The following is a 20,900-nucleotide window of genomic DNA, read 5'->3' on the forward strand; positions in this document are numbered from 1 at the left end:
GTGAAAGACCTATAAGAGTTGAAGTCTGCTACATCTGCAGATAAAGCTCAAAGTGACCAGCTAAAAGAGAGAGAGAGGGATCTCTGAAAAGTGAGATCTGAGCTCCCAAGGGCAGGACCTGAGGGCTCAAGTAAAGGCCTTCCTTCAGGTAAATGCAAAAATGAGTCTAAGCACCATCAAAATGACCTCTGAACTATCAAAGGAAAAGATCAGAAGACAGAAGCTCCAGGCTGACCTTGAGGCGACCAAGCATTAGAGTGTGCTGGAGGAGCTTTATGAGACCAGAGCAGTCAGCAGTGACCTGGAGGAGGCTGTGGCCTCGGAGATTGTCAAGGCTGAGAAATTCCATGAGAAGAGTCCAGCCCTGGAAAAGAGCAAGCAAGAACAGAGTGACCTAACTTCCAGCCTGCAGATCGAACGCAGTCGCTGCCACTGCCTGGTTGTGGATGGTGAGGCCATGGTCAAAGACCTGAAGTCAGCTTTGGACACAGCAAAAGTCTACAGTGTCCAGCTGAGTGAGAGACTCCAGACAGAGAGCTCAGCATATGAGGCTCTGAAGTCACAGCACCAAGCACTTATGTGGCAGCACCAAGTGTTAGAGGGTGAGCATCAGGAACTCCTCTGGGATCATCACAGCCTCCTTGCTGAATACTAGGAGCTGATCTCCGAGCAGAAAACAATGGTCTCTAAACATCAAACCCTCCTAGTTCAGCATCACAGCCTCAAATCTAAGTTCCAGGACGTTGAGGCAGACTACCAGGGCCTCCAGAACAAAATTCAGAGTCTGACCAGTTAGTACAGGGCCATGCAGACAAAGAACAAAGCCTTGAAGTCCATGTGCTAGAGCCTTTACTCTGACCACCAATTTCGGATCTTCGAACACAATTCTGTCCTCTCACAGTAGCAGCCCCTCCGATCAGAGCTTCAGGAGCAGCACCATAAGCTGCATTGGCAGCAGCAGGAGCACTGCAGTGTGGCTGCAGCCCTCTCAGAGGACTACCAGAACCTGGAGAACGTGCTACAGACAGCTGACAGAGTGCTGAGCCAAATAAATAACAGTGACATTGGTTTACAAGGATACTATGGGAGGATGCTGGGAGACTGTGCTAAAAAGTATTATTGCTCCACTAAGGAAGAGGAGGAAACGCAGGCCGGGTCTAGGGCAGAGGCATCTTTGTTCCAGGGTACTCTGCAGCTGCTGGACCACAAAGAGAATAACAAAGAAAGAGGCAGCCAAAGATATATGACCACTCACACTACTTGTACCAAAGACACTGGGCCAAAGGAACCCAAACTGTTTGGCCCCACTGAGGAACAGGAGGAAAGAAATGCCAGGAGGAAGCCCAAGTTGTCCTTGCTGAAGTCTACTCGGTGGCTGCTGGAACACAAATATAAGAACAAAGAGAGAAGCATCCAAACAGATATGACCACCCGCAATAATTTATTTGAATTTAAGGATTGTTGTGGTTAACAACGTGGTTTACTTTGTATGGATGGTATTTTCCTTATGCATTGAGTTTACTAATATGAATCCACTATGAATAATACAATTGCTGCTGCTAGCCAATTCCTGAGGATTTTCACAACTAGTCATCATTTTGTAGCACAACTTTTGAATTCAATAGTAATATAAGATTTTAATTTCTTGTCCACCAAGTGCAGTTATTTCATGGACCAGCAGGGCCCCCATTTGAGCTGTGTTTTGATAAACCTGATTTGAGACAGTGAATTTCAGTAACATTTGGCCCTGTCATAAAAACCCATCTGCCTTTTTGAATACACATCTCACATTTTTTTTAAATTACCACAGTTGGAAACAACAAATATATGGACACAAAGTTTGAGTGCTTGCCATATTCTATTCAATGCATGTGTTTTTAAATGATTACACAGTTTTTCAATTATTTTTGGATAGCAGTCTGAATAAACATGGTATTTGCAACCAAAGTGTTATGGAATGTTTGTCAGTAAGTGTACTTAGTGTTTATTAGAAGTGAGTTCTATATTGAGTTCATCATGACTTTTCCCACTACCATGTTCCCATTGGGCAAAGACTGGTTGAATCAACGTTGTTTCCTCGCCATTTCAATGAAATTACGTTGAACCAACGTGGAGTAGACGTTGAATTGACGTCTGTGCTCAGTGGGTTGTGATAAATATGCAGTACTTTTATATAGCCTACATACATTTATATTATAGAGATACATTGACTTAACTCCTTATTCACACAGTAGTCATCTATATTCATATTGTACTGTGCAGTTACTTAGGAATAATTTCCTTTATAGTTATCATTATATCACTTTCATAAAATAAATTGTCCCCAACTAACTACACAGTACAATACATGGGCCCATAAAGACAAGACAAGACATCATGTATCTTGTGGGTCCAACATGAGATTCAGAGTTGAGTTATTTTGGGGAGAGTATCATTCAGGCACAGGACAGAAGAGGATACTACTTGTAAAACTACTCTTTCCCTTTGACTGCTGCGTCTGATTTGTCGATCTCGTTTAATGTTCCTTATTCAGGGGAATGCTGAATCACTCCTGATGGTGAATTACTGCAGGGATAAATACCGACCTAATGGTCAGCCAGTAATGGTCACATGACAGTCTTTGTTACCAGTCAGCCATGCAGATGTCATGGCTGTCTTTCCTTTGATATGACTTGCACACTTCAACAAGTTTACAACAATTTCTGTTCACCCCAAAAAAATGCAATCAATTTATACGAATCAGCCTCTCAATTTGTACGTCATTTTAGAAAGTAATATGTTGTTAGATTTGAGGTATGTTCATAAATGTTTTTGGGCAGTGATGCTTGTTTGGTGATCAGTGTCAGCATAAACAGTTCTGAAAGGAGACGCTTCCTGCCAAATAGTGAGTCCTGTTGATCGTGACAGGGAGGGGTATTTCCTTGTTTTGCTCCTGTACTTCAGTGGGGATTAAGTTGATAGTGCCTTGTTGCTTTAAGCCAGTGTCACACATTGTGCCGACATTGATATGACTCATCTTCTTTTTGTGTACTGGTTTGAAGCTATAAAGCACTATTTCTCAATTTTCTCTAAAGAACAGGTTTCTGACACTTCACACATCGCTTGACATTTGGCCCCAATTAAAATGGATTGTGCAGAGTGCATAGGTACGGTTTAATTGCTCCTGTTTCTTGAGGTTGTTTTCCCACACTGATCCATCCAAGGAAGGGAATGTCACCAACTCCTTTAGAAGAGGATGCCAACCCTATGCCACTGGAATTCTTATGAAATACTTCTGAGATCACACTACAAATTTGGTCTCGAGAATGCAGTGGCCAGACAAGGGCACTGATTTTGTGTGCCCTTAGCTTTTTTGGATCAAACCTGAGAGTTCAGGCATAAGACACACTTTTGGCCAATGTATATGCTTGCATGTTTGAATTCATAACTGATTAAATTAATGAGGGCACCAAGGTTAGTTAGTTCGAAGACACTTCTATCGGCCCAGGTGATCAGTATTAGGTTTGGTTCACTTGAGATTGGAGTTAGGTTCACAGCATTACTTAGTCAGGGGGATAATATTGATATCACTGCAGTGTGATTGTGATATTGATATGGGTCAATAATAGTGATATTCAGGGGTTTAATTGGTGGAATTTACCCCAAAATTCGATCCTTTTATTCAGCCCCCAGTTCCCACTTCTGTTACTTGTCTCTGATTCCATAGTCTCTCTCTCTCTCTTGTTCTCTCCCTGTCCCTCTCTCGCAATAACTGACATGTCTGCACTGAGATACTGTTCAAAGATCCTCATGCACCCAAAGACATGATCAGGAGTATTATTGAGATTGGTCCGGACTCATTGAAAGACAGTGGAGACATCACATAGTACATTCATACATCTGGTATGTTACACGTTGGTACCAATATTGTGTTTGTTTGTTGTTGTTGTTTACTGTTGTATGGACTGTGAATTAAAGAGCTGCCCATGGTTGTTTTAGGGAGGATTCAAAGCACTGAATTGTCAAGTGCCATCATGACAATATGAGAAATATTTACACATCATTAACCGTTTCCATTGACTAGCTATAGGACTAGATTTGTACATTTTTTGTAAAAAAAAAAAATTTTGTATAAATAAATGCTCTGTTAGTTTCATGGAGAGACAGTCATTTAAATTGTGTATGACATTAATTCATTTTAGACATTGATTATTGGTGAATTGACAATTGATTACAGCACTGGTGTGAGGTAGGTAGAATGATGGAAAGTATTCCTGTGGTGGTTGTGGGGCAAAGCATTGCAATGATGAGACAGGCTACTGAAAACTGGACTTTTGAAATGTAGTTTTACACACATGAAATACTCAGTGGCACTAATGTAATCGGACTCTGTTGCCACCTTGTGTGACCACATGCGCATGCTTAGTGATGTGACGCTGTGTTCCATGTATGAGAGAGAAGCTCATTATTTGGCAACCGGAGTGGCAGCGGGCAGGGCTGAAGAGGGGATCCCCGGGATCGTTTTTTTTTTTTTTTTTTTCTTTCTTCATCGAATTACAGGAGTAAATAGTCTGTCAAAACAAGTGAAAAGCGTTACAGCGACACCTCTTCTCCGTAAGTTAAGATATCATTTCAATTGATGGGTTAAAGTAATATTGATTTTGAATTTAATTAAGCAGACGAAGTTAAACTTATTTCCAGTCGTTAACGTAAATATATATCCTTACCTAACTGGCTAACTGCTGTGAGTGCTAGCCTAGGTAATGGTTTGTGTCTCTCGCTAGCTGTAATTAGCTAGCCACTGCAAAGTCAGAACGAACCGTTTCAAAAGTCAAAGAATGCATGTAAACTTGTACCGGTTAATGTTCTAAAAGGCGGATACAAGTATTTTCTTTACAACATGCATTAAACTAGTCCAAAAACAACAAATTGGTTTCGACTCTCAAAAATGGGATTCCTTTATTATTTTTGTGACTGAATCCCGGAGTGGCTGTCTGTCTGTACATGCGAGTGTCCGAGCGAGTTCGTTAGCTAGCCAGCCTGCTGACGTTAGCTTGTCATGAGTGGGAATTTGGTGAATCCCACCACTTACTGGTTTATATTCACGAAATATTATACATTTTAAGAATAAATGTAACCCAAACACGATCAGGACGTTTTTAATTGTGTTCCCCGTAATAGGAATCAAGTGTCAGCTATGCTAACTTGCGACGCTATCTCACGACCTGGCTTTAGTTAGCTATGTTGTTAGCGAGTTGGAACATCGATTTGGTTGGACTGTGGTGGGAGACAGGTTGTTGTTGTAATTCACTTTTTTTTTTTTTCATTTTTTTTTTTTACTGTATCACAGTACAACAAAGGATATTCAATAATTGTATATTTGTTATCAGAAGCCGGCATTCTCGCAGAATTGCGTGAACACGTTTTTATTTTGATGTGTAGTTGAATGTTCTCTCATTCATTAAAAGTGTGTGTATGTATATGTACTTTTTTTTTATGGTGGACGGTGTGCGCGCCACATTCAGTATGGCAAGCAAGCAGTTATTATGGTTCTGTGTCATGATTAATGTACTCATTTGGGTAGTTCCATGTCATTTCAGCAAGCCATGACACCCACCATCTCAGAATGTTCTGACATCGTTTCTGTAGTAAAAAAAAACCCCGATACGATTAGCATACCTGCAACATTATTTTGTTGAAATATAATTTGATCTCTGAGAAATTGATTAGAGCCAAATTGGGTAGTTTAATTTATAGCATACATATAAATAATATTATAGTCGTAAACATCCCATTTGGATCAAACTGTTTTCTAACAATTAGTAAAACCTTATGAATCCAAAGAAATGGTCAAAAGCCACACACATACCCCCCCACCTCAACAATGAGTGTATATAGCAGGCCTGGAATTTCGTGATTTTAGGGGCAAGGACATTTAGTCTTCAAGAGGTGCCCATCTGCCACGGCACCAACATCTGCTAGGGCACCAAGGCCATTAACCCAAATATCCATATTGGCTATGCATATTGGCTACAGCCCATCAAGTCCAAACCGATGCTGACATAAGGGAGGCACCTGAAAATGTAGCCACACTTTAATGAGACGTTTTATTACATATACTGAACAAAAATATAAACTCAACATGCAATAATTTCAATGATTTTATTGAGTTACCGTTCATATAAGGAAATCAGTCAATTGGAATAAACGAATTAGTCCCTAATCTATGCATTTCACATTACTGGGCAGTTGCCACTTGGGAGCCAGGCCCAGCCAATCAGAATTAGTTTCTCCCCACAAAAGGGCTTTATTACGGACAGAAATACTCCCCAGTTTCACCAGATGTCCGGGTGGCTGGTTTTAGACGATCCCGCAGGTGAAGAAGCCCGGATGTGAAGTTCCTGGGCTGGCATGGTTACACGTGGTCTGCGGTTGCGAGGCCGGTTGGACGTATTGGCAAATTATCTAAAATGACTGGTGGCTTATGGTAGAGAAATTAACATTCAATTCTCTGGCAATAGCTCTGGTGGACATTCCTGCAGTCAACATGCCGATTGCATGCTACCTCAACTTGAGACATCTGTGGCATTGTGTTGTGTGACAAAACTGCACATTTTAGGGGGCTTTTGTTGTTCCCAGCACAACGTGAACCTGTGTAATGATCATGCTGTTTAATCAGCTCCTTGATATGCCACACCTTTCAGGGGGATGGATTATCTTGGAAAATGAGAAATGCTCACTAACAGGGATGTAAACGAATTTGATTGCAATTTGAGCAAAATAAGATTTTTGTGCACATGGAACATTTCTGGGATCTTGACAATTGTAATGTAGGATCATTATTAATATCTAAAGGCTTGGTTCTGTCCACATATTTGAGGCATGTTCATTCCGATAGGAGACTTAAGGCCAGTGCCTTTTGCGCGCTGCAACGTCACCCACCTTGCAATCTGAGCGGAGGCAGTCAACATTTTGAAACTATTGAACCATAAATGTAATTGTTTAAAATCTGGATGTGGAAGGTCTTGCCATGTTCCAACCATAGGAATGTTAAGGAGATTATTTTAGAAACACTTCTTCATATGCCATTGAAACCAGTATTTCTCTCATGTTCTCAACTGTCTTTCATTGTCCGGCAGCCAAAGACACAACCTAGTCATATTTCCAACCCATGCTTGTTGTTGCATCTTTAGATTTTCCCTCTATTACATTTCTGAAGGATATTTTCATTTGTCATGTGAAACCACTCGCATTTGCAGTGCACTTTTGAGAAAGAGAAAAAAGAATCACCTGATAGCTGGAACAGCATCATCTAGTGGTCATAACCTGGTAATATCAGGATGTAGGACATAAACCTAACAAATCCATATTCATGGAATATTCATGGCAAGCTAACAAGTAATTTCTCTGAACAGGGGGAGAAAATTCCACAAAATTGAGTGGGAATACATTGCATAGGATGAAGAAACAATACTTGGAGCCACAGCTCCATACTAAACTCAGCAAAAAAAGAAAAGTCATCTCACTGTCAACTGCGTTTATTGTCAGCAAACTTAACATGTGTAAATATTTGTATGAACATAATATTCAAAAACTGAGACAAACTGAACAAGTTCCACAGATATGTGACTAACAAAAATTGAATAATGTGTCCCTGAACAAAGGGGGGGGGGTCAAAATCAATATTAACAGTCAGTATCTGGTGTGGCCACCAGCTGCATTAAGCACTGCAGTGCATCTCCTGATGGACTACACCTGATTTGCCAGTTCTTGCTGTGAGATGTTCCCCCACTCTTCCACCAAGGCACCTGCAAGTTCCCGGACATTTCTGGGGGGAATGGCCCTAGCCCGCACCCTCTGATCCAACAGGCGTGCTCAATGGGATTGAGATCCGGGCTCTTCGCTGGCCATGGCAGAACACTGACGTTTCTGTCCTGCAGGAAATCACGCACAGAACGAGCACTATGGCTGGTGGCATTGTCATGCTGGAGGGTCATGTCAGGATGAGCCTGCAGGAAGGGTACCACATGAGGGACACAGCGTTGACATTGCCTGCAATGACAACAAGCTCAGTCCGAGGATGCTGTGACATGACGGACCCTCCACCTCCAAATCGATCCCGCTCCAGAATGCAGGCCCCAATGTCATGCTCATTCCTTCAACGATAAATGCGAATCCGACCATCACCCCTGGTGAGACAAAATCGCCACTCGTCCGTGAAGAGCACTTTTTGCCAGTCCTGTCTGGTTCAGCTACGGTGGGGTTGTGCCCATAGGCGACGTTGTTGCTGGTGAAGACTGGCGAGGACCTGCCTTACAACAGGCCTATAAGCCCTCAGTCCAGCCTCTCTGTCTATTGCGGACAGTCTGAGCACTGATGGAGGGATTGTCAATGATTTTGAAGCTTTGAGGTAGCTATAACATGGATTGTGTATGTGTGCCATTCAGAGGGTGAATGGGGAAGAGAAAATATTTTAGTGCCTTTGAACGGGGTATGGTAGTAAGTGCCAGGCGCACCAGTTTACCCCAAAAACTGCAAGGCTGCTGGGTTTTTCATGCTCAACAGATGCCTCATACGGGTGATTACTTTCATTACAAGCCAGTGTGTCTGTCGTAATTCAAGTGACCACAAAGTAACAGTTCCTGTTGCAGTGTGACTGTAAATTGTTTTGTAGTGACATTAAAAAGGGACTTTATCTCATTGTATTGTCACCAGATGGGCTTACCGTTTCTCATAAGATTGATGCGCTATGGACACTCGACCTCGTTAAGTCATTTTACCTCGTTTACCTCGTATGAGAGGTTAGTATGTAGTAGAGGTCGACCGATTATGATTTTTCAACACCGATACCGATTATTGGAGGACAAAAAAAAGCCGATACCGATTAATCGGCTGATTTTTTGAAATTCTATATATACACATTTTTGTAATAATGACAATTGCAATAATACATATGGGCTTTTGGATGGGTGTGAGTGTGAGTGTGAGTCATAATTCCCATGACACCTTCTAGCAAAATCTGAAAAGCGGTTCCTTCATTCATTTATTCCATAGGATATTTTTAGATTCACTTAAAATAAGGTCTGTGTTTTGTGTAGACTTACACCACCTTGCCAATGTTATAACTGTGTAGATATCCATAGGATAAGGTAACTGATCAATATTGGCTAATTATAAGCGAAGATCATTTTTGAATGAAAATATTTTGACAAACGTTACCTTATCCTAGTGAGATTTACACGGGTATCAAAACGCCGAGGCGGTTTAAGCCTGCACCAAACACAGACCTTATTTGAAGTAGATCAAGACATCCTCTATGGAAGACATGAACGGTAAAATAACGAAGGAACCCCTTTCAAGTTCAGCCGCAAGTTATTACAGGAATTATAACGCATCGACTATTTCTCTTTAAACCATATACCTTTGACTATTACGAGCCTGCTGCTGCCTACCACCCCTCAGTCAGACTGCTCTATCAAATAGCTAATCATAGACTTAACTATAATAAACACACAGAAATACGAGCCTTAGGTCAAATCCGGAAACTATCACCTCGAAAACAAACCGTTTATTCCGTTCCGTATTTTATCTAGCGGGTGGCATCCATGAGTCTAAATATTCCTGTTACATTGCACAACCTTCAATGTTATGTCATAATTACGTACAATTCTGGCAAATTAGTTCGCAAAGAGCCAGGCGGCCCAAACTGTTGCATATACCCTGACTCTGCGTGCAATGAACGCAAGAGAAGTGACACAATTTCACCTGGTTAATATTGCCTGCTAACCTGGATTTCTTTTAGCTAAATATGCAGATTAAAAAATATATACTTGTGTATTGATTTTAAGAAAGGCATTGATGTTTATGGTTCAGTACACATTGGAGAAACAACAGTCGTTGATTGATTGTTTTTTACAAGATAAGTTTAATGTTAGCTAGCAACTTACCTTGGCTTACTGCATTCGCGTAACAGGCAGGCTCCTCGTGAGGCAGGTGGTTAGAGCGTTGGACTAGTTAACTGTAAGGTTGCCAGAATGGATCCCCCGAGCTGACAAGGTAAAAATCTGTTGTTCTGCCTCGTTCCTAGGCCATCATTGAAAATAAGAATGTGTTCTTAACTGACTTGCATAGTTAAATAAAGATTAAATAAAGGTGTAAAAATAAATAAAATAAAAATCGGCAAAATTGGCGCACAAAAATACTGATTTCCGATTATGAAAACTTGAAATCGGCCCTAATTAATCGGCCATTCTGATTAATCGGTCGACCTCTAGTATGTAGTGGTTATTACTATAGGCCTAGTATGTTCATCCATTGTTGAGAAAGCTTACAGAATGCATGAGAGATTTTTTTTTTATTTGTTTGGTGATTATCTATCATCCATTTCAGCCCCGCAGAGAGCAAGCTGTACCTGTGATTTCCCAGAGAGATGTCAGACCCTCCTCAGCTGATTAATGACTGGAGATTCACTGATAAAGGGGCGCCTCTGTAATAATAATCCAATTTTCAGCTCTGCGTCGGTCACTTGTAATGCTCCTCAATTTAGGGCTAATTTAGAAGCATACTGCACTATATGGAGGGATGAATATCGTTTCCATCCATCCATATGTCTGGCTGATATATTATTATAATAGCAAAGCAGCAGGGCACCTTCACGGACAGCAGTGGGAAATGGAACCGATTGATTGTTGAACAGGTCGTAGCATGGTCATCTTGAGCGTTGAGGTTATAAGGGAATGGGAGACAACTATGGATTGGCTGCCGGTCAGATAAACAGATGGGAGATAGAGGGCTGGTGTCCTCTCTCTGCTGTGATCACTGGCCAGGGAAGTGTACAGCGTCATCGAGTGGTTAACAGGAAATGCAAGAGGGCCAGCCACGCATGGTCTGAGTCAACCAGTCACAAGCTTTGGTTTCCCTGAGACCAGCTTCCTGACACTGTAGGGAGGTAGTCATGGAGGATGGGTTTCTGGGGCCTTACGGGGGCTTCCGATTCATGTACTACTACTACTAGGCTATAGCCTACTAGCAGCAGGGCCAGTACCGGGATTCAAGTCAGGGTGTGTAGTATGAGGTAGAACCAACCTATAGATGCACATGCTCATATTATCTTTAGAAGAGACTTCATTAGCAAATGTGATGTGCATGTTACGACTAGAGATCTGTCCTGTGGTGGTATTGTGCACATTTCTAGGCTATGCCTTGTCTATCCATATGTTTATTTTCTTTGTATTGAGAGAATAGGCCTACTATAGGACATTAGCTGTGTTGGTCACCAGATCTCACCAACCCTCAGGCCCTAGGCTATTCTGAGAGGTGGGGGAGGAATCTCATGTCTGTACTCTTCATGTTTACCCTGTTGGACTTCATATTGACTCAACTGTGAGTACCAAGTCTACCTTTTCCTCATGTCAGAAACAGAACAGCTCTACCACTTGAGGAACGCTGTGTTTGTGCTGGATTCAGCCTAAACCTAGTAATCCAGAAAAGATTAGAACTTCAGTGATCAGGTGCGTGGATGGTCAATATAAATGTGAACGCTGACCAATGAGCCTTAGTTTTAGGAAGAAGAGAGCACCCCACTTCGAGTCCGTCACAATAGCATCTTTCTCTCCTTGACTCCTCTGGACTGGTTTGACAGGTGAAGGCAACAGGACAGAATTCTACCAATAAATTGCTTTCAGTTGACCTATTATTTCAGATCCTGGATGCCAGAGGAAGATTGTTTTATTTTTAAACATACTCTTGAGCCATTGACGACTGAGGTGTGTACTTAGAGCAGGCCATCATCTTCAACAAGGCAACTCATTGCCCAAGGGGTCAACAGGCAGCTCAATTCAAGCATGGTTCTTCATTGTGTAGATTCACAAATGAGAGGCTCCACTCTTTCAACATGAAGCTGTGAAGCTCATCAGACATTTGGGGTTGGCTCTGGTATTCCATAGGGAAATCACCACCTGTTAACCAGGTAGGTAGGCCATATGGGCTATTCAAGAATGATGTGCTTGTGTCTACTGGTGTCTTATATATTTGAGTCGTGACTTTTTAATGAGAACCATATGACTTATCCTGTCTGCACCAACTGTTATCATTGTGTCCTCTATTTTCACATGATTAATGCATTGAGTTGACTAGCGGACAGATGTTTGCGACATCATCATAAAAATATAAACTCATGGAAACTGTTACAAAATGTGATCACACTCCTCCTCTGGAATGCCTCAGAACATTCTCAATTACTCCAGGTTTAGCAAGAGTCGTGGATGAAGAAGCAAGGGCTATGGCATTGCTACATTTTTCTAGTTCTTCTCCTAACAATAGCTCCCACTGTCTGTTTTAACTGGCCAGTGCTGACATGGCAACTCTGGAACACTCAGTGCGGCAGCCACACGAATACAGCATCAAGGCACTCATCCAAGAGGGGGACTAAGCATCCGGGTGCCCTGCTGCCTGCCTGTGTCGCAACCAGGCCAGCTAGCTGTGTACTGAACTGATGTCACACTAGTGTAGGTGCTGACTGAGCTTCATCTAGCCCACCTATAGAATGTGTGTCACTGTCACAGCTTCAATAGCTTCCAGGTAGGCAGTAGTGGCTGTAGGTTGGTTACTGTTTTGTTTTGGTTGCTGTGGATGTGACACAATAGGAGTGTGTAATATTTTGTTCATTGGGATACCCTCTGTCTGTCCAGTGCTTAGGGGATTTGTGATGTGTGTTTTGAAGTAATTTAGCTGAAATGCGAGATTATCACTCATAGGATAGTCTGTGCAGATCACATATCCCTTGTCACCAGGAACGTGTAGTTTGAAGGTTAAATTCAATAGGAGATTTATCCCAAGCCACCTTGTTTGGTACAATTGCAATCGGTTGTGGCTATACATTTTCCTTGTTGTGGATTCCTTCAAGGCTTGGTTCGAGATCAATGTTAGCAAATACTTGGAACTTTTGTAGCGTTCCAGAAGGGCAACTCGTGGTTGCATGTCTCAGGGCTTAGAGTTCTGTATTTGATGTAAGGATAAGTAATCCCTGATGTTGATAGATACTTTAATTTGCATCAAGATTCACAAACACCTGTAACAGAATAGATTTAAAGGGATATGTCAGTATGTTGTTCATACGTCCACCGTTGATGTGGTCCCAAAAAGTGTGCATGTCAGCAGTAAAGCACTTCCAGTTCAAAACAAATAGCGTGATGATGATGTTTTTCATCATATACAGATAGCCTGCTCCAAAGATTCAAGTTCAGGTTTTGTTACCAGCATATTGGCTCAAGTATGTGTTAGACGCAGGGCTCTAAATTAAAAAATGTCATAGCACTGGTACTCCCAACTTAAAAAATGTAATTGATTGAGATGCCTACACTGAGTGTACAAAACATTAGGAACACCTGCTCTTTTCATGACAGACTGACCAGGTGAAAGCTATGATCCCTTATTGATCAGTGTAGATGAAGGGGAGGAGACAGGTTAAAGAAACAATTCAGACGTGTGTGTGCTATTCAGTGGGTGAATGGGCAAGACACAAGATTCAAGTGCCTTTGAACAGGGTATGGTAGTAGGCGCCAGGTGCACCGGTATGTGTCAAGAACTGCAATAGAGCTGGGTTTTTCACGCTCAACAGTTTCCTGTGTGTATTAAGAGGGGTCCACCACCAAAAAGACATCCAGCCAACTTGACACAACTGTGGGAATCAGTCAACATGTAGAGTCCATTCCCAGATGAATTGATGCTGTTCTGATGCAAAAGGGGAGGGGGTGCAACTCAATATTAGGACGGTGTTCCTAATGTTTTGTACAAAAATCAGTGTATATTGGGCCTATATGAATTCTATCTACCAGGGGCCGTTAACGCAGAATTCTGTGTTTTTCATGCAGGAAAAAAAAAACTCAAAATAAATATCTTGCTACGCAGATCTAAAATGCTTCTTATTGTAATTTCTGCTAGCCAAAAGTGTTGCACTTTTGTTGTCATCTGATGAAATTAATTTATTTTCTGCTGAAATTGTTGCACTGATGTATTTTCTGTGAAGGAAAACTATAGTTACAGGTCCCTTGATCACTCAAGCAAAAAACTCTGACTTTCAATATAAAATGCAGGGGATTTATTTTAATTTTATAGTTTAATATCTGCATTTTTAAAATGCATATTTCTGAACTTCTATTAACTTCTTATGGATCCCAAAATGTCCCATAAACATCACAAATGGTCTTTGATAAATTGCTTCTTTACATCCCCAAAATGTCAATTTACTTGGCGCGTTTGATTCAGAAAAACACCGGTTCCAACTCGCCCAACATGCCGACAAAGTATCTAATAAGTTAACTGTAAACTTGGTCCAAACATTTCAAACAACGTTCCTAATCCAAATTGATGTATCCTAAAATGTAAATAATCAATCGAATTTAAGACGGGAACTACTGTGCTCAATACCGGACGAAAACAAAGGGAAGCACGTTCCAGGTTGCTCGCACCAAAACAGAGTGCACCTGGAGTGACACATGGCAATAACAGGGCTACTTCTTCTAACAGGGCTACTTTCTCAAAGGAAAAACATCAACCAATTTCTAAAGACTGTTGACATCTAGTGGAAGCATATTTCTATTAAAAAGGGATTGCCATAGAAATCTAATGGAAAACAGATTGAGCTCCAAAAATGTTTTCCCTGGATGGACTGTGCTCGGGGTTTCGCCTGCCAAATCACTTCTGTTATACTCCCAGACATTATTCAAACAGTTTTAGAAACTTCAGAGTGTTTTGTTCCAAATATACTAATAATATGCATATCCTAGCTTCTGGGCCTGAGTAGCAGGCAGTTTACTTTGGGCACGCTTTTCATCCGGACGTGAAAATACTGCCCCCTTGCCCAAAGAGGTTTTAATAACGCAACCTTTGAGCTACTTTTGAAGCACATGTTGTGCCCTAGAAACTAATACTGTATGTAACATTGTAAAGACATTATTATAACAGCTAAAATGTTGATACCAATACCGGTCATTGAAATTACAAAAGTAGGTTTCTACATTGTGTAAAAGCACTATTTCCCTATTGGGATGCATTACATTGAACATTTGATCTGGTCGTTTTGGCAAGATCGCAAAATTATTTTTGCCGTAGTTGGCTGTACCTGCACAAACACATTTCTTTAAAAACGTCCTGTGATGTCAACATGCAAGAGATCTGTCATTCACGCATTGCTATGGTCATTGATCTGCTGAAGAAGTTATCACTTTCTTTTTCCGTTACTAGGTGGTTAGCTAGGTAATATGACTGAACAAAGTGTAAACTAATGGTTAACGATGTGCGAGTAGTGTTAGAACGGCCCACAATCCGTTATAGGAAGATTAAAATGTTGCGGCTGTAATATGGATCAGATATTTTGACTTGGTTGGGCTTGAAGGTGGTGCAACCATGACCCTATTGAATGTGCACTCAATTTTTTTCTCTAGGGCCACAACGGTACAGCACGAAACAATTATTATCTGGAAGATTTTGTTCCTAGTCACAAAGTGCTCTCAAAATAAAACTTGTGGTCACAGCAAATTTTTCTCACACTTTAGAGCCCTGTTTAGACAGCCAAGTTCTTCTGAGTTAAGCTAGGCCTAGTCATTGTTTGCTCGGAGTCAGCACTGACCTATAACCTATTGTAACCCTCCACTTGAAGTTATGGAGAATCAGGGTCCTGTAGTTGACCATAAGCAGGGTAAGCTGAACTTCAATGGAGATAATGGCATTAAAAATCATGACTTCAAGGCAAAACAAGTCTAGTCTAGCTGGTGAGTTTATCCACTGGCTGGTTCATCATGAAGATCAGATGGTTAATGGAATCAGAGGTACAGCTTCTGGTTTTTCATTCTATTAATGATATGAGTTCATCTGCTCTTAATGTCCCAATGTAGTGCATGCCGCACCTCGATCGGCCTGAATCGTGATTGTAAACACTGTCAACTAGTTCTGTCCTTCTCCGAGACTGTGTATGAGAAGGGGGGGGGCAGTGTTCTTGGTGTTTGTGAGTGATCGTCTGTTCCGTGTGTGTGTCAGTGTGTGCATGTGCACATTCCTTTGTGGTCACGTGTAGTGGTCTGGCTGCACTTCCTGGGCTTTGCCCATGCCGTTCGTTGTCATGTTGCTAAGTGGAATCCAGGTGGAGCCTAACTGGCAGATGCATGGTTAAAGGCTTCCATTTTGTTAGGTAACACCCTAATGGCCTGATCTGTCAGTGGTGTTAAAATGGCAGTACTTAACCCTTGGTGTTCAGTACCGAACCAGTAGGGGAACCTTCTCTGCCACAACCAATAGGAGAGAGAGCGAGAGAACGAGGGAAAGTGAGGAAGAGAAGAGCAAGAGTGTTTGTCAGTGTACAGTCGATCTATGGCCAGGCCAGTCACCCCTCCCCCACCACCCAGTCAGCTTGCTCCCTCCCTCTCTCTCTGTGTTTAGTACCCATGTACTCAGTTTGGTGAAGCCAGATTAAGCAATGTTTTTTTTTGCACTATCAGATATTCCAAAAACAGCACTGGGTTCAGTGGGTTGACTTTCCCTCCAGTTTCTTTCAAAATTCATTCAGTAATTTGGACATGTCCTTCCCAACCTAAATGTGACCTCAAATGAATAATCAAACAGAAATTAATTGTGCGTTAATCAAATCTAGAACGATATATATGTTGAGTCAAAGTATCACAGGGAAGATAAACTAATTGCATGAGAAGGAGATTAATGGCTTTGTGTGCAGCCCATTTTATTGGGCAATATTATACTGTTGTTCCCCCCTCACTGGATCCAATAGAGCCTGTATTCAAAAGCATCCGTGTGCTTTAATTGCAATGTCCAGTCCCTAGGGAAGATCATTACATCCAACATATCAGATAGTAGATGCTAGCTACCTGAGGAAATGGATCAATCGTAATACTGTCTCTCTAAAGGATTGCCCATGAAATTAGAATGAACTCATTGGAGAGTCAAACCAGGTAATATGTTCTCTATGCTCTATCTTGCCTCGTGTACTATGGCCGTTGTTTCTAGCAGGAATCGCTGAACATGGAATAATTCACTTAAATTCTAATGGTAAATTGGTAAGAAGTCATCAACAGTACAGGTCTGCAATCAAAGCATGAAAGCGAAAAATGGCTGGTGTGTGTGCAGCTTCATTCTGCTAGCGATCAGGGTGGAAATTGGACGATGCAATAAAAAGCAACACCAATGTTGGTGTGTTTTAATATTAATCTGAATGGACACGTGATCAGACTGCTCCTCTGGCTGTCTTTCTCTCGCTCTCCCTGGCTAGATCTGCCCCAGGCCTTGTTTTCTAACAGAGACCTTAGAGTCCTCGCCATAATCTCTAGGGAACACAAACCAGTAATCTCTCTCCACTCGCTATCTCTTTGGAAATTTTGCATGCAACTCCATTATCAATGGATGGTAATGAATCTTGTAGGGATGGGCATTGTACTGATAGTGCAGTTAATTTGATGCTGAGAGCGCTAACGTTATGTACGTTTGCTCGTATCACTATGCAAATGCATGGGTATATATGCAATGGTGCAATAAATGAGTGCCCTTAACCATTGTCATTATGAGACCTGAGCTGATTGTTTGCATTTAGAATGTGTAGATTAGACTGTTTTTATCAAGACTAGTTAAGGCATTCATTTTCTGTCTCTTAAGTTACCATCACCTTCGCAAACAGGTAGCACTTTATAACGTGTTAAGTGCTGAGTATCAACACAGTGACATTGGTTCTCACCCCACTCCCAAATGTGGTGTACAAACTTGAATGGAGGATTGAGATGTGATGGTGTTTAGCTTGCCTGAAATTCATAATTTAGTCAGATCTGTCAGTTCCTTTATTTAACATTACCCTTACAGGTGTTGATTAAATTGTCTCCCAAATTCCACTATGTTCCTGACTGACACTGGAGTTGCCAGATATTGCCTAATGCCACTCATTGATTCTGTACTGAACAAAAATATAAATGCAACAATTTTACTAAGTTACAGTTCATATAAGGAAATCAGTCAATTAGGGGCAAATTTATTTATTTAAATCTATGGATTTCACATGACTGGGCAGGGGAGCAACCATGGGTGGGCCTGGGAGGGCATAGGCCCACTCACTTGGGAGCCAGGCCCAGCCAATCAGAATGAGTTCTCCCCACAAAAGGGCTTTATTACAGACAGAAATACTCCTCAGTTTCATCAGCTGTCTGGGTGGCTGGTCTCAGACTATCCCGCAAGTGAAGAAGCCGGATGTGGAGGTCCCGGGCTGGCGTGGTTACGAATGGTCTGCAGTTGTGAGGCCGGTTGAACGTACTGCCAAATTCTCTATCACATTGGAGGTGCCTTATGGTAGAGAAATTAACATTCAATTATCTGGTAAGAGCTCTGGTGGACATTCCTGGAGTTAACATGCCAATTACTGCACATTTTAGTGGACTTTCATTGTCCCCAGCACAAGGTTCATCTGTGTAATAATCATGCTGTTTAATCAGCTTCTTGATATGCCACACCTGTCCGGTGGATGGATTATCTTGGCAAAGGAGAAATGCTCACTAACAGCGATGTAAATAAATGTGTGCACAAAATGAGAGAAATATGCTTTTTGTGTGTATGAAATTTCTGTGTTTTATTTCAGCTCATGGGACCAACACTTTACATGTTGCATTTATATTTTTGTTCTGTATAGATCCATAGTTGGTCCTCTGCCTATAGCAAGATAATGATCTCCCCTCAATTTCAAAGTAAACATGTTTTTTAGTCTGTTGTCCTGGCCAAGTTTTGAAAGAAATCCTGAACTCATATTTTCATGATGAAATGCTTTTAATGTTCTTGAATAGAGGTCACTGACTGAAAGCAATGCTTACACAGTAACACTCTGTTGATTGACACCTGAGTGCTATAGTCAAAAGCACAAATAAATGTAATTATCAATCTGTCCTTGTATGGGCTCTAAGCTCTTTTTCATCATTCCACTCCTGCAATCACCTGCTTCCAAAACGCTCTCTCAGCCCCATATCAGTGCACATGACAGGCTGAAAGACTGATGCAAAGTTATTTCCCAGTCACTCACTCTCATGTCGCTTTGAATGGCAGTGAATGTATAGACTCTTTTACTTTCCTTTTAGTACATGTGTTTTAGCTGTACTCTACTGCTTTTTCTCTGCTATCTGATTTATTTTCCTCATCCCAAGGGTTGTCTAATGCAAAATCTCCTGATTTTCTCACAGATAGACATTGCTTGGTGAAAAGCAAGTGAGCTTCAATGGGGTGGTAGGTAGGCTGAGTGTGAAGTAACAGTTGAGGACGGACACATATTGTGCGTCTCCATCTTGAACGCACACACGCTGATGTTCTATTTGGTCTCCTCCCTTTGTTGCTTAGAAGCAGGGCCTACAGCACAGTGGATGTTGCATCTTCATGATGCCATCCATCTCCTATGAGACGGCTCTAGCCACGCGCCATGGAGACAGACCGTGATGCACGCCTGAGCTACAAACAAGAATAGCTCCCTTAGAGATGACTCCACTGGATGTCATCAGCAGGGAGGACATTGAGGCGGCCATTCTGGCTCCTATGATTATCATGTAGACCGACACCAAGAGCAGTTCATACGTGCTTGCAATGTGAGCTTGAGGCAGTATAATTGTTTGAAACCTGAACGTTTTGCTTCACTTCAAATAATGAGGCAAGTCTTACCTTGCTTCATACTACACTGTATCGTGCCCCTCAGGTCCTGCGGACATTTTAGGCCCTGATGTCCCTGGTTGCATTCAGGGAGCGCATTCAGTGACCACCAGTCCCATCCAGGGTCACTGTGAGCTCAAATTTTATTTGTCACATACTTCGTAAACAACCGGTGTAGACGAACAGTGAAATGCTTACTTAAGGGTCCTTTTCCAACAATGCAGAGTTGAAGATAAAATAGAAATAGTGACATGAGGAATAAACACAGTGAATAACAATAATGAGTAAAAATTGCATGGCTATATACAGGGAGTACCAGTACTGAGTTGTTGTGCAGGGTTACGAGGATATACAGTACATATACAGTGCATTCGTAAAGTATGTTCCCCCCCCCCCCCCCCCCTCTAATCCCCACACACTAACCCATAATGACAAAGTAAATCAGATTTTTCAAAATGTTTGCAAATTTATAAAAACATAAATTAAATCACATTTACATAAGTATTCAGATCCTTTGCTGTGAGCTCCGGTGCATCCAATTTCCATTGATCATCCTTGATGTTTCTACAACTTGATTTGGAGTCCACCTGTGGTAAATTAAATTGATTGGACATGGTTTGGAAAGGCACACACCTGTCTATATAAGGTCCCACAGTAGACAGTGCATGTCAGAGCAAAAATCAAGCCATGAGGTCAAAGGAATTGCCCGTAGAGCTCCAAGACAGAATTGTGTGAAGGCACAGATCAGAATTGAAGGTCCCCAACAAACAGTGGCCTCCATTCTTAAATGGAAGAAGTTTGGAACCACCAAGACTCTTCACTTCCTGACATCCCGATAGACTGCCTCATCGTCGTTGTTGATCAGGCCTACCACCGTCGTGTCGTTAACAAACTTGATGGTGTTGGAGTCTTGCGCAGCCATCAAATCGTGGGTGAACGGGGAGAACAGGAGGGGACTAAGTTTACAACCCTTGAGTGTACCCCTTTTTGATGCTTAGCGTGGCAGATTTGTTGTTGCCTACCCATGCCCCTGGGGGTGACCAGTCAGGAAATCCAGGATCCAGTTGCAGAGGGAGGTGTTCAGTCCCAGGGTCCTGAGCCTGGTGACGAGCTTAGCAGGGACTATGGTGTTGAATGCTTTGCTGTAGTCAGTGAACCACATTCTTAGATGTGTAAATTTTTCCAGGTGGGAAAGGGCTTTGTGGAATGCAATCGAGATTCCGTCATCTGTGGATCTGTTGGGCCTT

General features: G+C 41.8%; 1 protein-coding gene across 16 annotated transcripts in view; it reads left to right on the forward strand.

The window, feature by feature from the left end:
- The first annotated feature begins 4,383 nt into the window (after positions 1 to 4,383).
- The window catches only part of LOC110507450 (transcriptional repressor p66-alpha), a 43,092-nt gene continuing 26,575 nt past the window's right edge, over positions 4,384 to 20,900 (forward strand). For 4 of the 16 annotated variants that reach the window (XM_036968593.2, XM_090206004.1, XM_036968626.2 and 1 more), the window contains exon 1: positions 4,430 to 4,593. The gene's annotated coding sequence lies outside the window, so the exon portion shown is untranslated. Of the gene's footprint in view, positions 4,594 to 20,900 lie in introns of all 16 variants that reach the window. The other 12 variants (XM_036968478.2, XM_090205685.1, XM_090205712.1 and 9 more) reach the window with 6 other exon arrangements.

Source organism: Oncorhynchus mykiss, chromosome 1, assembly GCF_057628025.1.
Source record: "Oncorhynchus mykiss isolate SJ-2025 chromosome 1, ASM5762802v1, whole genome shotgun sequence".
Lineage (NCBI taxonomy): Eukaryota > Metazoa > Chordata > Actinopteri > Salmoniformes > Salmonidae > Oncorhynchus > Oncorhynchus mykiss.